Here is a 16,676-nt window from a genome sequence, read left to right on the forward strand (position 1 = left end):
TGTTCCTCTGAGCTACACCTCACGTTGAGAATGGGCAAACAATCACAGATGTACTTGGCTGACTGACAAGTAGCCTCTGCTTTTCACTTGTAGATCCCTTACCGGTGTCTTTAAATGCAAAATTGTGTGAGGGTACGGACCATTGCCTTACGATGGAGAGGCAGGGAGGGCAGCCAGGGAGAGCAGCGCAGCCAGGCTGCCTGCTTACATGTCCAGGGAGTTCAATCAGAGGGGTTGGGACCAGAAGGTTCTGGGTTCTAATGGCAGTAGGATCCTCCCCATCGAGGGAAACAAAACAAATCCTCTTAAACTTGTCGCATGCAGTGTGCCCTGTGCTCAGAGGCACCTCACGAGACTCTGCTTGGAGTCAGCCTCCTCTGGTCATCACCAACCTCAAGCATTCGCCACTGGATCTGCACAGGACAAAACCCAGAGAGAACCAGAGAGATGCAGGCGTTGATAATGGTTTGCTCTTCGGTACTTGCAATGACTTGGTGTGTAGAGCAATCCTAAATGTCCTGTAACACTCACAGACGTAGGGCTCAGTTGGTAAAAGTGTCACCACAGGTTGTGGGTTCAAGCCCCTCGTCAGGACTTGGAACTCAAGTCTAGACTGACCCTCCAAAGTATTGCTCAGGGAGCACTGTCCTGCCGGACCTCTCTTAACTTCAAACAAGACGTTAAACCACTAGCCCCCGCGTCTGTTCAGGTGGACATCAAAGGTCTCATGACACTATTCGAAAAGGTAAAGCATTTTCTCCCAGTGTCGTGGCCGACAATCTCCCAGATAAACTTTGTCATTGGTCGTTTCCCCCCTCTACCCCCCACCCCTACACTCCGGCCCCCAATCAAGTGTGTCAAGCACTTTGAAACATCCTCCTCACGTGAAAGGTGCAATATAAATGTAAATCTACTATATATATAAATATACACAATATATCCATCCGCAAATATAGTCAATTCACTTTACAGTATATCCTGTGAAGCGCTTTAAGACGTTTAGAATATGTGAAAAGCGCTATACCAAATGCAAGTATTATTATTATTCAATCCTTGTTTTCATTTACTTCATGGCTGTTTGTAGAAAATCAGTTGCCACATTCACCTATGAATATACACGCTGAAGAGACTTTGGGAAGCGCTTTGAGATGGTTATGGGCGCTCTATTAAGTGGATGGATTACTATTAGTACAGGTGACCAAACAATCCTGATACCATCACAATGTCTAATAAGTCTTAAAGAAATAGTGATTTTTTAAAAAAAGATAATAGAGTGGTTATCACGACTTTTGGTCATCCTGTGCTACAATCCTAGCACTGTAGACCTCCATGTGCTCCATGCAGTGACGAGCAAAGTTCCTGTTCTTGAGCCCAATGTGTGCCATCACTCAACATGTTGTGAAACTGCAAACTCCAGTCAACCCATCATTGGGTGAAACCCAATGCAAAATCTTGGAAATATTTAACTAAAGAATTCCCCTGCCTTCCCCTCCCGTGAGTTTGCTAAAAGTAACACATTTCCTGCAATGAAATCCTTCAAAGGGAGAAATTCGAGGAAAGATTACAAAATAGTGGGGACTGCCGGGACGCTCATAATAAGGACTTCAGTGTACTCTCAAGGCGTCAAAAATCAATTCCATGCCGCACTTTACAACACAGAACAGCCTCTGCAAAAGAACTCCTCAAGGCATTTTTCCAAATCAAAACTTAATTGGTTCAAAATTATGGGGCTTTTCTTTTTGTGTTGAAAAGAAATATACTGTCCCCAGGAAAAGAGTTGGGTTGCCAAAAAGTGACAGTGTTTCATGATACACTTGCCAAATTTCTTGATTGACTTCAAAATCTACTTAAAAACATACTGAGGATTAAGTATGCCAATTAAGAGGCAGTTCAGCATCTGAGAGCAGAGGCAGATTTGAAAGATGATTAGGCAGAGCTGGGATGAAGCCTTTTTAATGCTTCAGAATGTGCATACAAATAGATAGGGGGTAAAATTACACTAATCATCAGCGTAAATTGATTAGTCAAGTCGTATAGGGCTGTTTAGCAGCTCGTGATTCAAACCCAGCTACTCAAGTCTTGCATTTTGATGGCTGCATAATTGGCTTATGAGTGAATAGCACCATGAGTATCCTGTTATGTGCAATTGGCTCCCATTCCCTCTTCTGTGGGTCAATTATTTGGGCGCTGCTTTCGACTAGAGACTGACTGGTTTAGGGATATGGTTGGGTGGAGAATCAATAAGGGTCTTGGCGAAGATGAAGGGAAGGCCCTGGAAAGCAAGGGGTTTGGATCCTGCAACAAGGAAGGAAGAAGCTACTTCTACTGATAGGAGAAGGGAGAGAGAGAGAGAGGTTAAAAAGTTCTGCTCAATGGGTAAATGAATTACCCAGTGTCTCTGTAGAGATTAGTCAGGTGCCAGATTTAATCCCTAGATGTGCTGAGTTCAATGATCTCACCCTTGCTGGCATTGAGGGGCAACAGGATTCGATGCATTTAATTTAAAGTCAGATGAGTGTCTGGGACACATTTTGAAGCCCATAACCTTTAGAGTAACCATAACCTCTAAAAACTATCCATAACCACAGAAAGCACTGCTCTACTGCTGACAGTCATGTATTAGGAACAACATCAGTGCGTGGCTTCAGGTATTTTTCCTCTGTTTACCGAGCAGTAAGTAGGAACCTGATTGTTTGCCGATTGGCAGATCGCTTTCCTGGGAGGTAATAAACCCTTCAAAGAAAATAATAATAATTTGGTCACTCACACCACGACTATTTTTTGGAAGGACACTGCTGTGCGCAAATGGCTACCACGTTTCGCCTACAAAATGCAGTTACTGCACTTTATGGTAAACCCCGTGAAGTTGAATGAACTTCTTCTGTAGCCGTAAATTTCCATGGTTCTAAGCATTTTGGGATGTTCCCACAGACGTGAAAGGCACGATCCCAAACACAAGGGCTATTATTAGGATTCAGAGGAATCAGAAAAGAGTGGAGAAAAGTGGAAGAAAACACAGGAAAAACACAGGCAAATCTGGTCCATTTGTCAACACTCAGTCACCCCTGTAGCACTTCACCTCACACGAGTGCCTACAGGTTTTCTTTCCACAATAATAATTTTTGCATTTGATATAGCGCCTGATCACATTGTTGAGACGTCTCAAAGTGCTTCACAGAATATATTATAAAGTGGAATTGACTGTGTATTTTGTGGGCAGCCAATTGTACACAGCAGTGTCCCACCAACAGTCGTGAATTGAGCGACCAATGTTTTTTTGAACGGATCATTATCCCCGTAAAAGCGATCACGGTTCTGGCCCATTCTACTCCCCCACAAAGCAGGAAGCTGTACTCCAGACACATCTGTTGGAAGTGAAGAACTAACTGTACTGTGCTCGAGTTACATCTGCTTCCCAGATCCTTTTCCCAAAGTTTTTGTGTGCTTTTCTCTCTGGGTCGGCCTCAGTGCAGTCCAGGCTTCGGTCCATCAAAGAAATCAGCCCTTGTTCACTAATCTGTAAATGTTCCCGGGTGACCTGAAGAGTCGCAGAACTGCTCGTCCTGTGCTTTCACAAGAGCGTGCGGTGTGGCTGGGGAGTAGAGACCAATTTAACCTGGGCAAGTGCGGGCCAAAATTCAGTCCGGGTTAATGAAGCCTCAGTCAACTCCGCCTTAACGTGGAGCCTTGAAGAAATTGGTCACGGAGAAGGGGATGTGGAGCTAATCGAAGTTCTGAACGTGTAAATTGCGTGCGCTGAGAAGCATTTCCTAGTTGTCTCGCCCAAAACTGACCTCTCGCAGCAGGGAATCTATCTGCATAATGACATGTAAATGCATCTCTTTTTTGTTCACAAAGAAAAGGAGCCAGGGATGAGGCCTGTGGATGGCGGGGGAGGGGAAATCTTATCTTCAGAGGTATTAAAATATTACATCAATGGCTTAAAATCACCGAGTGCCTTTGGTGAGCATTTCAAGGGCCTTTTGTCGCGACTACCTGGGCAGGATTTCAAACCTATCGCCTGCGAGATCGGAATTACTTTAAACATATGCTGGACCTCACAATGAGGGAAGGAGAAGCTTCAATCAGTCTATTCATGAATTCAGCTCAAAGCATTACAAAGCCATTTTATACAGACCCTGTTTCTTAAGCTACCTCCCATCTTTTCTTTCAGTGAGTCTATTTGGATACCTGTGCAACATTCTTTCACCGAAAGCCCCCCCCGCCCCGATCTCTGCCATTTACTCTGTTGGCTATTGACTTCGTAAGATTATTTGTCTCTATTTCAGGAGAGTTTTTTTTTATTAACCCCAGTTAGGATCTGGCACATGGCTGTGTGAGGTATGTCTCTCTCTGTGTTCTGCTTGGCCTGAAAGTAGCACTGAACACTATCTTTGGCCAATAAATGCCAAGCCAGGGGGAGGGGGAAGGTGTCCTTAGGCACAGTCGAAGAGGAAGGTCTTCAAGCACGACCAGAACATGGGGAGTGAGGGGCAAGAAGAGATTGAGGAACGGGGATCTGAAGCCAAAATGGTCTCTAACGCTCCTTTTAAAGTGAGATGGTCAATACCTTGACTTGACTGAGGAGATCATCTTCAGACCTTCTTCTGTCCCAAAGCCAGGTTGAAACAAACCTACAGCACTGTGTTGGGGCCGTATTTCCCGAGCGTGTTGTGGGCATGGTGAGTTATCAACAATAACACAGCAACAGGGATCTGAAGCCAGCCTGGACAGATGGCTCAGCCACCCCGCACACGCTCAGTTTCCCTGATGCAGGTTAAAATCCTAATCGTTTTAAAATCCTACTAACTATCCCATCAGGTGGTGTCAATTTCACCCATGCTCAGCCTCTCACGCATAAACCAGCTCCATCTTACAGCCGAATCAGCACAGAGACACAGACAGGTGTCTGCAACCTGCTCCAGTCAAGTAAACACTGAGCAGTTCACTTGGGTCCAACCACCCACTGAATAACGGTGACCCAACCACTGCTCAACAATGCCAAGCCAAGAGCCAAGCATCCACCACCAGGGGTCATCCACAAGCCTTCGTGTGACCCCCGCTCTCCATCGCTACCTGTCATCTTTACCTCTCCCACATCTCCTCGGGCTCCCACCCCCAGGTTTTCCAACTAGGACCACCATACTCATTACGGCTTTGGCTTGCAGGGTTAACAGGAGGTGAGTGGGAAGAATCATTGCCCCTAGTGTTCAGCCACAGGCAGATGCTAACCCCCAACAGATAGATAAAGAGGGTGGGTGGATTCCACAATAGCTTCTAATTTCTGTGGTCCGTAGAAATGCACTGGCTCAACAGACTCAATGTCCCTTTCTGCTTCTCTGCTTTTTATGGGGAATGAAAAGGGAGCAAGTTCTGTAAGACTGAAAATCGATTCTACAAANCCCCCCACCCACCACCTCACCCCCACCCTCTCTCCTTCCTGGCAAAGCTTCGTTAAATCTGTTTTGTTTCTTGTAGTATCTTCTGTTTCTTTTAATGAAGTGTATCACCGCACTGCAATTACAATATTGCGCAGATTGGGAAGCTTCGCAGTGAAGGAGAAATAAAGGGAATCAATCGGCCTATTCACGAATCTAACTGAATACATTACAAGGTAATTTTATACAGACTTGTTTTGCAAGGTATCTTCTGTTGCCTTTGAATGGGTTTATTTTAAGCCCTATAAAGATTGATTTACCCGCTCCATGCCTGCCCTCTTTCACCTCTGCCAAAGGTTGTGGTGGCTTTTGTATTGTATCATAAAAGTAATTGTGGTTTAAAGGTGTCTGATTTATTTCTGTTGAATTTGCCCTGCTCGGTTTTGTCGGGGGAGGGATTAGTTTAAGAAAAGGGTGACACAAAATTCCTTGTGCTCGTTTACGAGAACACAAAAACAAACAACAGACTTAGGAAAACTGATGCCAGTTGTACACCTCAATGCTTATTGCTTCATCATTTGCACACAAAATGGCCCACTAACTCTCTTGGGTTGATCGGACTGTGTGGGGCGAGGTTTTTGGACTTAAAGAGAGTAGCTTAGTGCTCTAAAATTCTTTCCCCTTTTCTTTATCTCCACCCTTAAGGCTTTGCATTTGACACCCGCAGAAACCCATCGCTGTGCATAAGAGTATCATCTACCTACGAGTGGAATTTTGCATTTGCCTGGCATGCAGTGCCCACTCTCGCTGTTCTCTGAACCCTGCTCAACGGAAAGTATTGGACACAGGTCGGCAAGAGCAACGGCTTGGGGAGCCCAGAGTGTGTGCGTTAGGGTGCGGTTGAAGTTTAACCAGCTAAAAATGCACAGCTAACTATTGGGAGCACTGTAATGACAAGCCTACCTTTGCTTGTCCAGCTAGGACCAGCCTATCTGTTAATGCCTCAGCTTGCAGGGTTAGGACAACCCAGTCTAGTAATAATAATCCTTGCATTTGAAACAGCGCCTTATCACATCTTAAAGACGTCTCACAGCGCTTCACAGAATATACTATAAAGTGAATTGACTGTATATTTGTGGGCAAAACGCGGCAGCCAATTGCACACAGCAGCGTCCCACAAACACCCGTGGATTGAGTGACCAAATTATTATTTATTTTTTTCTTGAGCGATTATTATCAGGCGTGCGGAGTAAGGAAACTTGCCCAACGTTTCGCCCTGACGGGAATCGAACCCGGGTCTTCTCGCTTGCGAGGCGAGTGCTCTAACCACTGAGCTACAGGACTCCAGTTTAAAGCTGTGAGAAGCCAACCTCTCGCTCACTTCACTGCTGTGGCTGCAGGAGCTGTAACAGACCCTGTCATTTTAGCGACTGTCTCAATCCCACCCTCCTCCCCAGGCGCAGCTCTGAGGCTGCTGTTTGCACCAGAACAACAACAACTTGCATTTATATAGCGCCCTTCATGCAAGGTAGCGTCCTGGAGCTCTCGACAGTGGAGGGGGGGGGGTACAATGTACACAGCAGCCACCTACCTCCCTTTCTCTCTCACCCTGGAAAGGATGGAGAAGCCATTGAAGTGATCCCATTTGAGTTTGTGCCTTAGTCGTCATTATTCTATTGTGAATAGAACTTTTAAGCACAGGATCAACAGGTTAAGAGGGTGTGTGGAGGAGAGGCATTATGAAGGGGGTTTGAGAGAGAAAAGAAAGCGTAAACAGGCCCAGATACCACAGAAAAGCTCCTCTAAGACCGAATAATGAGAAAAAAAAACCTGAGTAAGAATGGCACAGTTTCTGCCGGATAAAGCACAGAACTGATCGAATGCAATCCATTCAGGTCTGTGAAAAGGGATAGTGTCTCTTTCACTCATTATCTGATAGAAATGTAGCACTTGGCGTGGACACAATCGCCGTGTCAAGAAACGTCTGAAAAGGTCGCAGCTTTGTTCAGGCTTCCTCGCGGAGACTAAATGGAATCGCTTTACAGCTTCGAAAGCTTTTCTCAGCCTGTTGTTTGACTCTGCAACTCTGTCAGATGGCTGTGCCACTGTCAAGATTGTGCTAAAGATACTCACTGAATCTCATGTGCTGACCTACATAGGCCCTGAAGGTAGTAGGGAAGAGGTTGGAGGCATTCGCTTTTACTGAACCTCCGATGTTTAACCCTGTCCTTTCCTGGGGGCTTAGAGGGGGCTTTGTTCTGCAGTGAAGCTCTCACTCCAGGAAACACATGCACAAAAATGGCCTTAACCACAGGATTTCCTAGAGTAAAACTGCACACAAGCCAACAAACGACCCTGATACAATTCCTGGTCGGCGCTCAGTTCGCTGATCTCTTTTAGAGGCACTCGCCTCGCAAGCGAGAGGACCCGGGTTCGATTCCCGTGCCAGGCGAGACCTTAGGCGAGTTTCCTTACTCCAACGCCTCTGGTTACCCAGCAGCCCACGAATGTTTGTGGAACGCTGCTGTGCGCAATTGGGCGCCACGTTTCGTCCACAAAATACATGAGTCAATCGATGTTAAATCTATATTCCTTGAAGCATGAGAAGGCGCTATTTCAAATGCAAGGATTATTATTATTATCTCAGCCGAGGCTACGGTGGGTGCTTTTACAACTGGCATCCACATCACTGTGCAGCAGGGGCGGGAAGGGAATATGGCCATGGCTCTCCCCCTCCTATTCGCTATCCAGGGATTTGTTTGCACATTTCAGGTGAAAAGAGGATCAGGTTGACTGGAAAACGCTTTGCACTTGCACGTGTAGGGTGTCAGCATCTGCTGTCTAGGCTCACAGATGAAGACTGATCACTTTGGGTGAAGTGCCCGGCTCGTCTGTGACATAGGATTGTCCCTTCAGCGAGAGGATGGACGGGGAAATAATCTCTGTCTGCAAGCAGGAAGTCAGAGAAGGCTTCCGGAGCGCCTTTCACGCCAGGAGGATGTCCCAAGGCGCTGGACAGTCAGGGATCCACACCTGAGCTGGTGGTTGGGATCAGGAGGGTTGAAGGGCGAGGAAGGTAAGGGGTAGAAGGTTGACCGAAGGCACAGTCGAAGAGGGGGCTCCTGAGATGGGTCTTAGTCTACAGACGGTTAACAGTGAAGGATGAGATGTTGGAAATGATATTCACAGTCCGGGTGACTCATTCACGCAGCAATTAAATAAGGAATGGCCGTGGTGTGAGAAGGGCGGAGGAAATTGATATTAAATGACCGTGGACAGAAAAGATGGTCTCGGACAGAATGCGTCCCTGACGGCTTTAATCAGCTGTGAAATTATTATTGGTATTATTATTAAATGCTGGTCACTGGCTAGCTGTTTCATTCTCATCCCATTGCTGGAGCTCAGTTTGGTGGAAATCCAAGCCCTTTACGGTTACTCCCCCACCCACCCACCGTTTGGCTGAAATCAGGAACTCGCTGAATTACATCCCAACTCAAGAACCCAATGAAAGGATGATGCCCGTGACTGGGAGCAGGGTAACCACCATTATATAACAATAATATAATAATCCTTGCATTTGATATAGCGTCTCGTCACTTTGTAGAGATACCTTAAAGCGCTTCACAGAATATACTGTCAAGTGAATTGACTGTATATTTTGTGGGCAAGTTATGCTCATCACTGAGTCTAAAGGCAGATGGGGGGATGGGTGGGGGGGACAGGTGGAGAGGAGGGGGCGGGGGGGGGGGGGGCAGGACAGAGGTCGAGATGCCAACTTGCCACCTGAGCTTTGCTGAGCCGGTGAGTTAAGTTCACCGAAAACCTTCCACTGAAAACATCTCTCCGTCGCGCCACACGCGAAGATAAGCGGGGAAAATAGAACTCCTGAATTGTATTTATTGGATACTTTTAGTTTACTTTCCATATCCAATAAATTGTCATTGGGAACAGGGACAATTTTTCCTTCCCTAAGCAAATTACAGTGCTTCCCACTCCCCTCTCCCCACTCCTACTCGAGGCACCCTCACTGCCCCGGCTAAGATTTGTTTTATTGTATTGTAAGCTTAGCTGTATTGTACGGCTCAGGCACTCACCAAGTAACCTGCCAAGTGACTTGGGGAATGGACTCTGGGGGTGTGTGGGATGGGGGGGTTCAGTAACTTGACGTCCCTGGAAACTTCCAACTAACTAACTCCAGAGCAGCTGAACCATACCCACCTCACACATATGCCCTGTATTGCCTGCGGGGAATTAACTGCAGTGCCGTGAAATCTCAAACACCCTGTTACAGGAAGATGATGGGGATGAAATAAAACGAGAGGCCAAAATAATATGCTTAGTGCGCTGTGTAATTATGCGACCGGCCCGTTAAAACAGCTCAGGAAACGGGGATCCGACTTTCATTCATTGCATAACAACATTAGAAAGAAAAAAAAACCCTCTTCCTAATACGAGCCAGAGCCGCACTACTCCCTGAGGTTTCTCTCTCAGTTTACGTCAGCGCTGTGTGTGTTTGTTACTCGGGGTCAGCAAAGCAGCCAAGCTCAGCCTTTTCCTCGTCACGCATGACAAGCCTTTCGTGAAGTGTCTAATAAATCCACATGACTGAGGACCGCGGCTCCTCCCGTTCCTGCCCTTATACCCCGTGCAGCACAGCTGGCACCTCCTTCCGCAGTGCGCACCTGAATTTTTGACAAGATTAAAAAGGCACAAGGCAGGCACGGGGAGGCTGGTTTGAAATTCATTCACACTCAAACAGACACGTCTTCTCCTCGCCTCTCTTCGTCCTCTAGACTCTTCTTCCTCCTCGTTTTTCTCCTGCGTTCACCCTCGCTTGTGGCTTACCTCCTCCTTGCTCTAACTCCTTCTTTCCCAGGCTTCAAGATTACGGCATTGCTTCCTGCCCTCAGCCCCCACCACTACACTCCATGGCCCCTTTAAACCCGCCACCAAGGTCTCGGTGGTGAAGTGACAAGTGTTTTCACCTACGAGATACACAGTCACTACACTTCACGGTGAATCCCGTGAAGCTCTTTGAGATGTCCTTCTGACATGAAAGACACGGATTCAAATGAAAAATTAATATTATTTGTTATTGGAATAAAGAAGGTCATTTAGACAGCAGTGTCTGTGCTGCCTCTTTGAAACAGTGATTCATTCAACCCCCCGTCCTGGCCTTTTCTTCATACCCCACACATGTAGATCTGGGTCCCTCTTGAATGCTAATATCGGTCCGGCCTTGACCACCACACTACACGGAGCAAGGCATTGAATACTGAATCGCAATTGAATACTCAATCCACGACTGTTTGTAGGACACCGCTGCGCGCAATTGGCTGTCGTGTTTCACCCACAAAACACACAGTCACTACACTTTACAGTGTATTCTGCAAAGCGCTTTGAGACGTCTCAAAGATGTGATAAGGCGCGATATCAAATGCAAGGATTATTATTATTTTTACAGGCAATGAACGGAAAGCACCTCGGCCTCAGGGGAGCCTGGTCGCTTTCTGGCGTCACCACAACAGTCTTTTAACTTTGTAGAAGGTAACAAGCGATCATTTGGAGAACAGAAACCAAAGAGAAGTGCCGTGCCTACAGAGAGGTAGGACACAGCCTGTTCCTCTGATGGGAAACGTGGGAGTGAAGTGAACTTGTGAACTTGAGTAGTTTCAGTATAATTTACAGTCGGATTAGGAATTGTGCGTGGGGAAGTGAACAAGACTGGGTTTTGTTCGTGGGTTGGGAATAATACATGGGCAGACACATGGTTCACTGGGAAATCTACTGCTGGGAAAACACACACGTGTGTACTAACGCCACGCCTTTAGATCATATACACACACGCCATCATTACTGTGAAACCGTACCCCATCAGGAATCAGGACATTCCACAGACTCCACACTAACACTGTAAAACCACTGTAAACCGCTCGCTCCGAGACAACATTATTGTACGTGAAGGGCGCTAGACAAACTTGTTGTTGTTATAACAGCACCACTGTACCAGATCCCGCAGACTCCACGCCAACGGCAATGTCGTAAGACACAATAACTCTTGCATTTGATACAGCGATATTTTAAAGTCAGGATTAGTAGTTTTCGCACTGATTCACACTGAGGCACGGTCAGACACACAGGGTCTCGTAACAATCTGGGATCTGGTTCAAAAGTGTGCGCGAGGCTAGACGGTGAATGTTGAGGGGGATGCAACGGGGGTGGGGGGGAGAGGGGGGCCGGGGGGGAATCGGGGAGAGAGAGAATAAAGAATCCTAGGTTGGCCTAATCCTCTTCAATCAGCTCCCATCCTCACGGTACAGCGGGGGGGTCACTGGATAGCAATCAAGGGAATCTCTGGTCTGTGTGAAACCCTCCCATCACCTACATCCCCTTCCACTCCTTCCGTAGCCCAGAGGTACTGAGGCTATGTACGCGCAGCTTTCCCAGACTGAAACCAGCTATTTATTTAATCCCTTTCATGATCTAACCTCGGCCTCCCTCACCAGACGCATATCGTTCACCCAGACTTTTTTACAGATTGGCTTAGGGGGAGGGCGATGCTTTTTGGAGTGACCAGAGCAGCAGACAGCCATGGTGGCGTAGACAGATACGGCCCCAATCAATCACAGCTCATTTCTGTCCCTCGTGCCACCAACACCATAGAAATGTTTGTCCCGGCAGGATATCTCTTGGCAAAACCGTTTATCCAGATTAAGCTGCTTTTCTCTGACCGCACAGCAGTGCTGCTGCTGTTGTTGTCGTTGCCTTAGCAACGCTAATACAATGGCCTTGAAGGACCTTCGGGGCCCCAGAAAGGGGTGGGGGGGGAGTGGGGGCGGTCAAGATAAAAGCTTAAGTGGTCGGGAACGAGGTGTATAAGTCTGCAGACACTGTCTGTGCTGTTACATCCAGTGAAGCTGCGGTTTAGCACCTCACCCCCCCCCCACCCACCCACACCCCCACCCACCCATTGTTCTGAGTTCAACCAGCGATCGGTTCAATGTGTCTTCACAGACGGCCATCAAGTGCCCCTCTCAGCCCGTTTGCCTACGAAATACGCAGTGGCTGCACTTTGCAGTTGATTCTGTGAAGTGCTTTGAAAGGTGCTCCTGACGTACAGAGGCGTTGTCTGTATCAAACGTAAGGATTATTTCTTCTTCTGATGATGGAATTTCCTGTGCACTGTCTGCGCAGGATCACCCTAACTATCTGTACAAGTTCCTGTTATTCAGCAGGTTAAGAATAATAACTCGTGGTGGAAATGGGACGGTTTGCTAAACAGGGTAACAGGGTAAACTCAACCTGGACATTTGGGGGCCAAATAAACGTTTCGTGGAAAATTTGCCTTGCAGTAGCATTTTATTTGGGCTGCGCGGTTCACCAGTGAGTGTGAGTCACAGCCACACACACGCACAGACCTCATAGCAATCCCCTTCTAGGAATAGGAGGAGGCCATTCAACCCGACTGATCTGCACTTTAATTAGTCCTGTCAATTACAATTTCCCGCTTTCTCCTCAGATCCCTTGATACCCTGGTCTACCAAAAATCTATCAACCTCAGTCTTGAAGGTGTGGATGGATTCAGCATCCACGGCCTTTTGGAGGAGAGAGTTCCAGATTTCTACCACTCTTTGAGTGAAAAAAATGCTTCCCGATCTCACTCTTAAATGGCCTGGTTCTAATTTTAAGACTAATTTGCTGCAAAACAGTGGCCTCACGAGAAGCTCTGGGGCCGTGCCTCCAGATACACAGTCACTTGCAGAAGATGTCAATCAATCACAAAGCTATTGGCACTTCATGAAGTGCGCAGATTCCTATCACATCTGTACAGACCAGTGGCGACCTGTGAACTGCGCAGGAAGTTGGTCAGTTCACCCTGGAAGTGACGTTAGCAGCGATCTAACTACCTGGAAGTTGAGGTGGCAACCATTCCCCCCTCCACCCCCCAAACCCTTTTTAACGTCACATCTTATTCCGCCCCCCCAGTCTGCTTCTCATGACCGCATTATAACGGGTTTGTCCTGTATCCAGTATTATATGACGTGGGACATGAAAACCTTGTAGTAGTTTCTGACACGCTGACCACTGACAACAAGTGAAACAAAAATCAGCAACTAAAATAGCGGGTTAGTAAGTGTAAAAAGCGTGTTAAGTGCGAGCAGCACTTGTGCGCAAATGAAAACAAAACAGGTGTCAGTATTATAATGGGAATAGAACGAGGGAAAAACATGCAGACATTGTGAACCAAAGCATTCTTCTTTCATGCAAGCAGAGGACATGCGAGGTTTGATGAGGAAATCTGTTTCTTTAAATTAAAACTATGGAAATTGTAACTTCCAACGATACCGTCAATCTGGTCAGATTCTGGGTGACAATCGGTGGTGATGGTGGTTTGCTAACGTTTAACCATTTAACAGCCAGAGGCAACCTCCAATACAGACCAGAACCACTAATAACACTGTAATATTGGGATACATTTGTTGTCTGGAATGTGGGCTGCCGTGTGGGAAGGAGCTCTGTTAGCTGGAATGATGAGGGAATGAGCTTCGGATGGGGCGGGGGAGCACTTTAAACACTGACCAAAACGATCAACACTGAGCATTCATGGACCTGACAATGAGACACTCAATATGGATGAGAAACGGGTCCAGTTTCAGCTGTGCTTTACCTTTTTATTGTCAACAACAAATCAAGCATGTTCCCCGATGCCAGGGATCACTGCCTGTGTAATACTCCAGCTCTGGGAGTCTTAGAGAGTCTTACTGCTATAGAGCAGCCCTAAAGCTCAAGACACCTCATCATAATTACCCCTTCCCCTCCCTGGATTTAACTAACGTGGGCCAGTGGGTACTGAGCGGGAGGCATGGCTTTGAAATGTTATTAAACAGCAATAAAATATATTTGTATAGCATCTTTCACGTGGGAAGGACTTCCCAAGGTGCTGGATAGTCAAGGATTTGGACCCAAGCTGGGGGTTGGGATCAGGAAGGCTGGGAGGGTGGGGTTAGAAGGGTGGCTGAAGGCGCAGTTGAAGAGGAGGGACTTGAGTCAGGTCTTGAAGGAGGCAAGGGAGGGGGAGAGGTGAAGGGACTGTGGGATGGAGTTCCAAAGGGTGGGGGCTAAAAGGTTGAAGACCCCGCCAATGGTGGAACAGGCCAGAGTCCGCTGAGCGGAGAGGACGGTACGGACTGGTCTGAAAAATAACGCAACTCTGCCTGTTAAATGGTTAAGAAGAAGGAGCAGGAGGAAGAGAAGGGGGGGAAAAAGGCTAAAATTTGCAGTCAAAACAGAGGAGCGTACACAACGTGTGAGATTGGTTGAAGGAAATTCATTTTATTCATGTCTAAAATGACATACAGCAAAAAAAAAAGGCTCAGTATTTTTTTTATAAAAAAAAAGCAAAGTTAAAAGCAGAACCCAAAGGAGCTTGCGTATACAGAGAAGTGTGAAAAGGGAAAATTTTTAAATGCACAACCAACCGGACTTTATATTAAAAAAAAGACTAAAAAAAACAAAAACACTTTCACAAATAAGCAATAATCAGGTTTTTGGGGAATCATTTGAGAGAGAAAAATAAAACAAACAAATCTCTTAACGTAACATTGACTGAGCAGAAACTGTTTTTAAAATAAAAGTACAGAGTTTAAAAAAAAAGACGGGGGTTGGGGGGACGGGACGGGGGGTGGGGGGGGAATGAACCGTCAACGCTGTTTTCAAATTATACAATTAATTACATCAAGCATGTTTAAATACCAGCAACAGAACAATAGGATACTTTAAGCTCACTTGACTTCTTCAACTACAGTACCAACAAAAAAAAATGACCTTCAAAATAAATGTTTAAAAAATAGCTTAATTTCCCCCCCTCCCCTTTAGCTGGCTTATATATAGACTGGCTTTTTTTAAAAAAAAATACAGTTCTGTCTGACTCGGGTAGTGTTGCCTATGATTCGGGCTTCTGCGGGGGGAAGGGGGGCCGAGAGAGGGCTCTTTGGAGCAGTAAAGCCCAGAAAGCTATCTAGTGTTAAGAGGCGAGGCGGCAAGTTTGGCTACTTGGTAATACTCAGCCTCGCTTAGAAACGGAAAGGATGGGTTCAGCCCCATTTTCTAATTGCTTGTTCTCGTTTTATATATATTTATATATATAAATAAAGTATGTCCCGCTGCTAAAGTATCACTAGGTTGCTCAGGGCCATGAAGCAATGCTAAGTGTCCTCCCTTGCAGATACCTTGTGTCTTGTTGGATGGTGTTACACAACTTGGTGCAAGGCTAGAGGTATGGAGTACACTTCTTTTTTGTTGGCTAGAACTTAAGAGCCCAAGTAAGCCACGAAAAGGAAGACTTCTCTTTAAATAGACATAATCTCCTAACACTGAGGTCAAACCTTCTCCTCTCTTTCCCCTCACCCCAAACTCCCCCACCACCTCTCCAACACACACACATCGTTTGGTAGTTTTCTACACAAAATAAACTGAAGATTAGGGAATAATCGCTTCTCAATGGGTCAAAAGCTCTCACAACTTTTTTAACGTTGTGTCTCGTAAAATGTTTTAATTCCTCCCCCCACCCCGAACTCAAGCTTTCTCCCTCCCTTTCTCTCCTGATGCTGGTAACTCACTTTCCAGGTGACATGCTATGTTTGACGTGCCAGTTATAGGCAGGCTACTTCACCAGGCGAAGTGGGGGGGGGGGGGGGGGGGGGAGATTAGAGGTTAATCACAGCCTCATTGTTCCTGTCCTCACTGTTGTGTACCGCGGAGCAGTAACGGGAACCCTGACTGGTTTCCCCTTTTTTACTCCAAGACTGAGACCAATTGTAGCATCCAGTGTTGCCGCCAACTGAGCACAGACAGGGGCAAGGTCCCAGGTCCTCCTGAATCCATGTGGTTCATTATCTCACGAGGTAGTGCTATGCTATGGGCAGGTGGGTGGGGGTAAGGAAAGTCCTCTCGTTTACTATCTAAAGACTCTCCAAAGTTTACAGGCGACATCTTCAACCCTTGGCTGCTATGCTTACTTCGGAGGCGTTTAAAAAAAAATAAAATGAGTACACATTTTAAAAACATTTAAATTTGAAACAAAAAGGGGTGAAATCTTGGCGAGAGACAAGAGCTTGCCAGCTCTCTCCTGCCCAAATCTGTTTACAGGGCCATCGTCAATACTCCTGGGACAGAGACAACAGTTTGGAAACAATTAACCTTTCTGTGATGCAGTGACAAGCAGAGGAAGAGAGCGAATAGGCTGCAGCAGAAGCAAAATGGCAGACAGCTGATGGTGGAATGTGTTAAAAGGATTTT

General features: G+C 46.4%; 1 protein-coding gene across 8 annotated transcripts in view; it reads right to left on the minus strand.

The window, feature by feature from the left end:
• msi2b (musashi RNA-binding protein 2b) overlaps positions 1-16,676 on the minus strand; it is a 217,566-nt gene that overhangs the window by 37,819 nt on the left and 163,071 nt on the right. The window lies entirely within an intron of this gene.

The sequence above is a fragment of the Callorhinchus milii genome, unplaced genomic scaffold (genome assembly GCF_018977255.1).
Source record: "Callorhinchus milii isolate IMCB2004 unplaced genomic scaffold, IMCB_Cmil_1.0 Scaffold10, whole genome shotgun sequence".
NCBI classification, from domain to species: Eukaryota; Metazoa; Chordata; class Chondrichthyes; order Chimaeriformes; family Callorhinchidae; genus Callorhinchus; species Callorhinchus milii.